Genomic DNA, 9,453 nt, shown 5'->3' with positions numbered 1-9,453 from the left:
CAGGTTTCAAGGGGAGCCCCCTTCTGCCTTGTATCTGAGGGTTATTGGGCCCCATGTGGGATCTCCGGTCAAGATTTTTAGAGTGGTTGAGAGGAAGGTCTCCCAGCTTGCTCCTTACCTGCTCTGTGATGTTTCCCCACCTGTGAAATGGAAATGATGAGAGTGGTCACCTCAGAGAGGCTGTGAGGATGAAATGAGATGCAGCTTGGCCACAGGGATTGATCGATGCAAGCTAGCTGCCATGAAGATGATAATGGTGCTGATGGCAATGATGATGATGAGAGGAGTGACGTGGATGGTGGAGATCCTGCTGCATGATCTGGGGTGAGTCACTGAACCTCTCCAGCCTGAGCTGAGAGATAAGATAAAATCAAGGTGCTGTAAAATAAAGGTGCTGGACCAGATGGTCTGCGGGGACCCACCCTGCCCTGATGTCCCAGGATTCCCTGATTTAGACCCTCTCTTCCTCCTTTCAGCCTGGTTACTCTCCTCCCTGCAATTTTGCTGTTCCCTACTGATGTGATAAGAGATGGAGCAGCTTGGCAGAGAGAAAACTGGCCTGGAGTCAGGAGGCCTGAGATTCCAGCTGTGCCATTATGCTGGAGTCCTCACCACAGTGCCTTTAACTTATATTTAAACACACACGTAGAAGGAGAGAAGAGAGAGTGCAGTGTGCAGGAATCACGACTACGGAGTCACACCCCCATCCCAACCCATGAGCACTCACACCTTCATGGGGACATGACCTAGTGTGACCTGCCCTGGTCCCCCAGTTGGTCCTAGTTGCCCCACATCCAGCAAAGTGTGAGCTCTCACCATGCCCACGGTGATCCTGGCATTCAAAGGGTTTTTATACTGTGTGGTCCTAAATATAAGCCAACCTTTTCATCTGGTGGTCAGCGGAAGCCACAGCTATCTGTAACAACACAGAAGAACGAACCCGCCATATTCGCCGTCAGCTGATGGATGACCCTGTTTCCTGTTTCACTGGAAAAACAGAAGCAATCAGAAGGAGGCTTCTCCAGACTCCCACCTCACCCTCTGCTCACCTGCTGTCCTCTGTGTCCTTTCTCTGCCTCTGCCCCGTTGCACGGATGCCTCGAGTGTACTTCTAAGACTACACCCTCCACTTGGGCTCTGCACTGTCCCTCTTGCTGACTCCGAGACACATCCAGCAATTCCTCCTGTTTCTCCTGCAGCGTCGGGTTTCCTCCCCTTCTACTGGTTATTCCCATCAACACACAACTATGCTGCAATTCTCCTGGTCTTTAGCACACATACGCACATACAGACACACACACTTTTCTTTGCTTCCCTTTATGGTAAACTTCCCCAAGAGTTTTCCAGGTTGACACTCTGTATGGCTCTTTTCCTTTTCTCTCTTGAACTCACTCTAGTTGGACTTTCACCCCCACCACTCCATGAAAACTGCTCTTCTCAAGGTTATCAATGACCTCCTGCTGCCCAATGCAATGGTCAGTTTTCAGTGTCCTCCTCAGCAGCACCTGACCAGGCGATTGAGCCCTCCTCCTTGTACACATCCTTCCTGGATCTTCCTGGATCCCACTCTCTTGGTTCCCCTCCCAACTCAGAGGCTTCCTTTCCAGTCTCCTCCTCCCTCATCTTCCCGACATCCACATGCTGGAGTTCCCTGGAACTCAGCCCTTGGACCTCTCCTCTCCTCTGGCTCACTCTCCAGGTGCCCTCATCCTTCCTGAGACTTTAAATACATTCTTAAATACTGATGACTATAGATTTGTTTCTCCAGCCCAGACCTTCCCACTCAACTCCAGAATCATACGTCTCTACTCAGATAGTCAGCAAGAAACCCAAACTCCATATGTCCACAACAGAACTCTTCAATTTTACCCTCAAACCTGATCCTCTGTTGGTCTTCTCGTCTCAGCAAGTAGCAACTCCATCCTTCCCGTTGCTCAGGCCACAATGAGGGTCATCCTTGACTCTTCTCTCTCACACCTACATCTGACTCAGCACAAATATCCTGGCCCTACCTTCAAAAGATGTCCAGAGGGAATTCCCTGGTGGTCCAGTGGTTAGGACTTGGTGCTTTTACTGCCAGGGCCCAGGTTTAATCTCTGGTCGGGGAACTAAGATGCTGAAAGCCACGTGGTGTGGCCAAAGGAAAAAAGAAAGAAAAGATGTCCAGAATCTGACCCTCTCCACAGCTAGTACCTGTGTCCAAGGCACTGTTTTTTCCTGCCTGGTTTTATGTAAAAGCCTCCCAATGGGGCTCTGCTTCCTTCCTTGTCCCTCCCACCTTGTTCCATTTTCCATATCATAGCCAGCATCATCTTTTAAAACATGAGTCAAATCACTTCACTCCAGTGGCTCCCTTCTCACTTGAAGAAAATCTTAACACCTTACTGAGACCTAGAAGGTCCTACTTGAGCTGTGCACACCTCTTCACCTTACCTCCTCTGGCTTTCTGTTCCCTCACTTCAGCTACCCTGGCATCCCTGCTCTTCTTTGAGCAGCCAAGCACAACTGCACCTCAGGGCCTTTGCACTTGCTGTTCCCTTCCCTCTGGCCCATTTAGCCATCCACAGGGCTCACTTCTGCTCATCAATAAAGAGGCCTTCCCTGGCCACCTTACATAAAGTAGCTCCCTGTCCTCCCCACCTCACCTCTGCCACTTTCAAGCCCCCTCTCCTGCTTGATTTTTCTTCATACCACTCGTCATTATTGAATGGACATACTAAGTATTTTCTTGTTTATTTGTTTATCGTATGTCTGACCCCTAGAATGTCAGCTCCACAAAAGCAAAGACTTTGTTTCATCCTCTGCTGTATTATCCAGAACAGTGCCTGGCTCCTAGTGGCTGCTGAATAAATATATGTTAAATGAATGAAAGTGTGTGAATAACTCAGAAGCTATTTTTTAGTATCCACTGGGCATCTTCCTAAAGGATTTTCAAGCATTTTCTCATTCAACAAACATTTTGTGGGGTATTTTATTTATGTGCCAACTTAAAAACCCAACTTCCAGTAAGATGAATTTCCACCCTGTTCTCTGTGTCATGGCCCTCCCTAGGTTCCTTCGGTGAGATGCAGAAACCATATATTCAACATGAATTTGTTGAGCATCTGTCACGTGCTGACTATTGTGCCAGGGTCTGAAATTCAAAAAGGAGAAGTCCAGGAATTCCCTAGTGGTCCAGTGGTTAAGACTTGGTGCTTTCACTGCTGTGGGTCTGGGTTCCATCCCTGGTTGGGGAAGTAAAAGATCCCGCAAGGTGTGGAGTGGGGAAAAAAAAACAACTCACAAAAAACAAACAAACAAAACAAAAAGAAGAGCTCAAAATAAGATCATCTCTGGAGAGAGTGGCAGAGACGAAAATGATATAATGTAAACACACAATTGCCCTAAGAGTAAAAATACTGGTGAGGATGTGGGTAACATCACAGGTGGAAATGTAAATCGGCAGGACCTTGTGGAAGGCAGGTCCTTTTGCTCCTGAATCTCCAGTCTAGGAATTTACCCTCAGGAGATTATCACCCAAAGACAAAAAGATACGGGGAAGTTCACTGAACTTTTTTCTTCCATTATAGTGAAAAGTTGGAAACACCAATGTCCAAACCATAGGGGTTGGTTATGAAAATTATGATAGATCCATACAATGGATACTAAGCGGCCATAAACATGATGTTGTGGAGGAATATTTCGTGAAATTTGGGACAATATTTGCAATATATTATTAAAAGTAAAAAGTTTTTTAAAAACAGATTGCAAAACAACATGTATGTTATTCTTATATACACATATTTGTATGTCTTTAGTCCCAGGAGGACGTTTAGAAAGACAGCTCCCACATGTTTAAATGGGGCGGTTTCAGTTATCGAATTGAGGTGGTGGGTGTGTGGGTGTTTATTGTGTTACTTTTACAAACTTTCTGCATGTTTGAAAAAATCTTACAAGAAAAAGTTGAAAGAAAATGTGGTTATTTTGGAGTAGAATGATTTGGGGAGATTTTTTTTTCTTCTTTGTAGTTTATGTATTTCATTGAATTTTCTATAATGAGCATCTACCACTTTTACAAAAATAATGAACTGATTTCAAAATAAAAGACAGTTTGGGAGTTCCCTGGTGGTCCAGTGGTTAGGACTCAGCACTTTCACTGACGTGGCCTGAGTTCAATCCCAGGTCGGGGAGCTAAGATCCTGCAAGCCCCTTGGTGCGGCCAATCAATCAATAATAGCTCTTGTCATACAAAAAAAAAAACTTTTATTAAAAAAAAAAATAAGTGTCCTGATAGTGTAAAAAGAAAACGGAAGACAATACCACTACTTGCAAATAGAGAATTGGGTAAATAAATCATAGGAGTCATATAAATACTGTGCTACTCTTTAAAAAGGTGTAATAGAAAAGATATTTATAGTACTTTGATAAGCAAAAAAACAGGCCATAAAATAGTCTGTACAGTATTAACTCATTTTCAAAAAAAACAATATATATATAATGCCCACCCATAGAGAAAACTGGAAATATCCACTCCAAAATGTTAGCAGTAGTTTTCTTTGGGAAATGGAATTACAGGTTGTTTTTTCCCCCTTCCTTTTGCTTATTTGTATGTCATAAGTCAGTTTTGTCCAATAGAACTTTCTGCGGTGATGGAAATGTTTTATATTTGCACTGTCCAATATGGTAGCCACTAGCCACATGTAGCTACTGACCACTTGAAATGCGGCTAGTGAGACTGAAGAATTGAATTTTAAATTTTATTTAATTGTAATTAATTTAAATCTAAATGACCACATGTAGTAAGTGTCTGTTGCATTGGGCAGCACAGTTCCGAAGTGTTTACAAAGAACAGGCATGGGCTTTGCAAAGAGGAAAAAGAGCTTTTCTTTCTTGTTTGTTTTGTTTGTTCATTTGCTCTGCTATGCTGCTTGCAGAGCTCCCTTGAGATCTCAGCAAGAGGCAGTGAGTGTGAGGGCTTTACAGACTGTAAAGTGCTGTGCTCAGGAGCTGCTTCTGTATGTGACTCTTCTTCCTCTTGCCTGGGCCCTTTTTCTTCCCCACCTCTGGGCTCTGATATGGAGCCCCAATGACAGAAAGCATCTCTGAGTGGCTCCTGGAAGTGGGGAAGGATGTCCTGATATCTGGCCTCTGCACCTAAGGAGGAATTCATTCGCTCATGCATTCATTCAACAGCCATTGCACGCCTTCCCCCTGCTGCCCAGGCCCTGCACCAGGACCCAGGTATAGAGGGGCCATGGCATGTGGAATCTGCCCACATGGAAATTAAAGTCAGGCTTGGGAGGCATGGAGTGGAGAGTCACAGGGCATGGACACAGAAGGCCTGAATTCGGGCCCCAGCTCAGCCTCCTCTGGGCAGGCCATTTCATCTCCCTAAACCTCCATTTTTTTCTTGTGTAAAAGTGGGAAAATAGTGACACCGTCCTGCTGATCCCACGGGGTTGATCAGGGCTGGGAAAGTGAGTTGCAAAGGCCTGCAGAGATGTTCATGGTCAAAGAACATTCTCTCCTGGGGAATAAGTGGGCAGTGACAGCCAATTCCATGCCCACTGTAGATATTATTATTGTTAATATTTGATCACAACACACCATAGTTTCTTTAAGCATAGTTAAAATATCAACCTTAGGAAGGCCAGAAAAAGATGTAACCGTTCATCCATGGGACATTTACTGATCCCCTATCGTGTTCCAAGCCAAGGTGGGGTAGGGGTTCTGTCTGGAAATACGGACCTGGATTATGGCCCTTCCCTTGGAAACCTGACAAGAGGGCAGAGGGGACACGAGGAGACAGACGAACTCCATTCGGCCGTTCCACTGGTATATGCCAGGCCACTGAGGACGCAATGGAACAAGGCAGCCTCCGCTCTCAGGAAGCTTTCAAAGGAAGTGAGGGAGGCAGATATTCATCAAATAGCCACTCAAATATATAATTACAAACTGTGATAAGGGTTAAGAGGAGGAAGCAGAGAGTGCTCTGAAGGCATATTGTGGGGGACCTTGATTTAGTGGTGGTGGGAGGGTCAGAGATGCCTCTGAGGATCTGAAGGAGTTTAATAGGAGGTGAAGGGGTGCGGGAAGAGGGTCCAGGTGGAAGAAACAGTCTGTGCAAAGGCCCGAGGTGGGAGGGGGAAGAGCGTTCCTGAGGCCAGTGTGGCTGGAACCCAGTGGGCAGAGGAGAAGGGCTATATTATGTGGCTGGGGACAGAGCAGAGCCCACAGGGTCTGGTGGGCCCTGCTTGGGAGCCACTGAAGGGTTTGAGGGGAGGGCAGTGAGGGTAGCCGTCCATTCGGGGAAGAACACTGAAGGGGCAGGGTGGGCACAAGGGTGGCTGGTGTAAGGGAGGTGGCACTGGGGATGTGGACCTGGGGAGAGATGAGAGAGCTGTATGGGAGGTAAATAACTTGGTGTTGGATTCGCCCTGGGGAGGTGGCAAGAGGGATCCTAGTGTGAGAAGCTCTGTGAGCAAGAAAGTTCTGATGAAAGTGGACTTGAGGGGCCTGGGGCAGGCCTCCCAGGTGGAGAGGGTCTCCCTGGGCTGTGGAATGGGTTGCAGCACCTCTGGTGGAGAGACAGGGGAAAGACAGTCTCCGCAGATGAACCCATGGAGCAAAACTTGTGTGTGCTTGGGGATCTGGGGGTGAAATGAAACTAACATTAATTGAGTACTGGCCGTTTGGCCAGGCCCTATTCCAAACGTTTTACCTTCACCACCTCATTTAATCCCCACAACAACCCTACAAGGTCGGTGCTATTATCATTCCCATTTTACAGATGAGGACACTGAGGCTGAAAGAGGCTCTGCCACTGGGGCATGAACTCCAACCAGGCTGACTCCAGACCTGCCTTTGGGCCATGGGGTCAAATTGCTCATGTAGTTTGGGGTGACTAGAGCTGGAAGAGTTGGAGAAGCGAGAGGGATGAGGCCGAGGCTGGAGAAATGGGCTGGGACCAAACCCTGAAGGGCTGCATGTCTGCAGCTGGGGGATCTGGACTTTATTGTAGCAGGATAGGTAGCACGTTCTTAGGGTGAGGATGATGAGATCAGATGTGCTTTTTTGAGAAGTCACTGTAGGACCAGACAGGCAGAGAAAAGCCAGAGGGGGTGGAGAGACAGGCAGGGGAGAGACCACTGCAACAGTAGAGGGGAGGGTGGGAGGGCAAGGCTGTAGCTGCAGGGCTCAGGCAGGGGTGTACCTCAGCCAGACAGTTCCAGGTTACATTTAACAGGGTGGCTGGCAGGTGGGATGTGAGGGGAGAGCAATCAAACTTGAGTAACTGGATGGTGCTGATTATTTTATTCATGCAGAGAGCAGACTTTTATTGAGCACCTACTAAGTGCCAGGTCCTGAGCAATGCACAGAGAGCACAGAGAAAAAAGATGGGATTGCTGGCCTGGAGAAGCCAAGAAAGGAAGTGGGAAGCACTAGAAGAGAGGAAGGGAAGGGGAGGCAATGAGGAGTTTGGTTGGGGGTGCTCTGCGTTAGAGGGGCCAGGGGTAGCCATGTGGCAATGTCCGGGGCACTCTGGAGAGAGGGTCCGGGACTCGGGAGAGAGGTCAAATTTGAGATACACTATTTTAAAAATCAAATCTTGAGCGTTGCCCTGCACACCCACCCCGAAGGAAAGACTTCATGTTGTTTATTGCCAGTTTTTTGTTTACTTTTCAGGTTTGTACTACAAGGTTTAATAACAAAATCAAAGTTTTTTGGGAAAAAAAAAACTTCCTGAAAATTATTGAATTGTACACTTAAAATGAGTAAATTTATAACGTATAAATTATAGCTCAATAAGGTTTAAACATGCAATTAGGAAAAAACTGAGTCTTGAATTTTCTAGGAAGTCACGAAACACAGATGGGGAGAACATTTCCCACGGAGGGCAGGAGTGAAAGCCTGGTGACGTGACTGGACATGGGTAACACGGTGTGTCTGAATTCGGGCAGCTTGGGAGGGAACGGGAGTTGGTGCCTCTCTCTGAAGCCAGCTGGACCAGTCACATCACTGAGCACTGACCCCCTGCAGGTGCTGCAACACGAGCCTTTCATCCTAGATGGAATCAATCCTCCAGACAACCCCAGAAGGAAAGATGCCATCCTCATTTTACAGATGGGGAAACTGAGGTTTAGAGAAGTTAAGCCAGTTACCCAAAGTCACGTTGCCTTTATTAAAGGAGTAGAATCAGTCCAGTCCGGCTCTGTCAGCTCCAAAGCTTGGCTCCTAACGAACATTCTAGACCAAGTTTTGTCGCATACAGCAAACATCCCCATCCAAGCAGAGGCAAGCGGTGCAGATGGGACCTGGGAGCCCACCGTAGGGAGGCGAGGGGCCGAGACACTGGTGCTACGATGGCGCCATCTGCTGGCTAAGGTGTGGAGCTAGGCCGCAAGGGGAAGGCACTCATTCCTAACACAATTCTCTTTTTCTGCCCCTCTTCTGAATGCCGTTTCCTCCCAACAGCCCTGGGGGCCTAGTGGGCAGGGATTGTTGTCTGTCTTCAATTTACCAATAAGGAGACCAGGGCTCAGAGAGGAGAAGTGACTTCTCCAAGATGACTCAGAGAAGTAAAGGAAGACCCAGGATTCAAATGCATGTCAGTGAGATGCACTCCGCATTCCACCTGCCCCCAGTGTGGATTTAGCGCCCAACGTGTCCCCTGAGGGCATCTAGGGGCATCTAGGTCAATCCCCTCTCTTTCTGGTTCACAGATGGAAAACAGGTCAGGTAGTGACCTGTCCGACCCAGCTTTGTCTCTGCGGGATTATGCCTTGCAGAGGCTACCTCAGGATCTGCATGGGGTTTTCTAGGTTCTCTGTCTGGGCAGAAGTCCCTCCCCCTCCCTGCTTGGGAATCTAATCCAGGCGGCATTTCTCTTTGGGAAATGGCTGCCCTTTCTCCTTCCCCAGCCCCTCAGGTATTCTGGGTCTCAGCTTCAGGAAGTAGGAAAGGGAGAAAAAGAAGGGAAGCTCAGTAGAAGTGGTGGTCGGAGAGCAGTGAGCTAGGAGGAGAGGCAGAGGCAGCGGGCCAGAGCAAGGCCAAGGTGAGCGGTGATGACAGCAAGGACCCTAGGCTGAGCTACCACTATTAAGGGACCTGCACGAATTAGCTGCTTTTCGGGGATATCACCCTTAACCCTCTCAGTGACCCTGAGAGGCAGGAAGGATTATTACCTTCATTTACAGCTGAGGAGCAGTATCGGGATTGGAGTAACGTGCCCAAGGTTACACGCAAGTGAGTATTTTAGCTGGAATCTGAAAACAGGAAATGTGACTCCAGGAGAAAGGGATTGATGGAAAGCAGATGGGCTACCCAGACATCAGGCTAGGAGAGGGGAGCAAAGCTGCTGGGGGATCTTGCCATTGTGCATATGAATGTGTATGTGGCAGGGAGGGAGAGTGTCTGAGAGTCTGTTTTCACACCTTGGTGACAGCCCTGGGGCATGAGTTGTCTGACTGTGGC

The 9,453-nt window shown here is 47.7% G+C and overlaps 1 pseudogene across 1 annotated transcript in view; it reads left to right on the top strand.

The window, feature by feature from the left end:
- The first annotated feature begins 241 nt into the window (after positions 1-241).
- The window catches only part of LOC308605504 (elongation factor 1-alpha, somatic form-like), a 44,621-nt pseudogene continuing 35,409 nt past the window's right edge, over positions 242-9,453 (top strand). Inside the window, exon 1 of the transcript in view lies at positions 242-324. The product of the transcript in view is annotated as an elongation factor 1-alpha, somatic form-like (transcript). The remainder of the gene's footprint in view (positions 325-9,453) is intronic.

The sequence above is a fragment of the Mesoplodon bidens genome, assembly GCF_964165515.1.
Source record: "Mesoplodon bidens genome assembly, chromosome: 2".
Classification (NCBI taxonomy): domain Eukaryota; kingdom Metazoa; phylum Chordata; class Mammalia; order Artiodactyla; family Ziphiidae; genus Mesoplodon; species Mesoplodon bidens.
The sequence above is the reverse complement of the archived record's forward strand: the minus strand, read 5'-3'. Positions and strand labels throughout refer to the sequence as shown.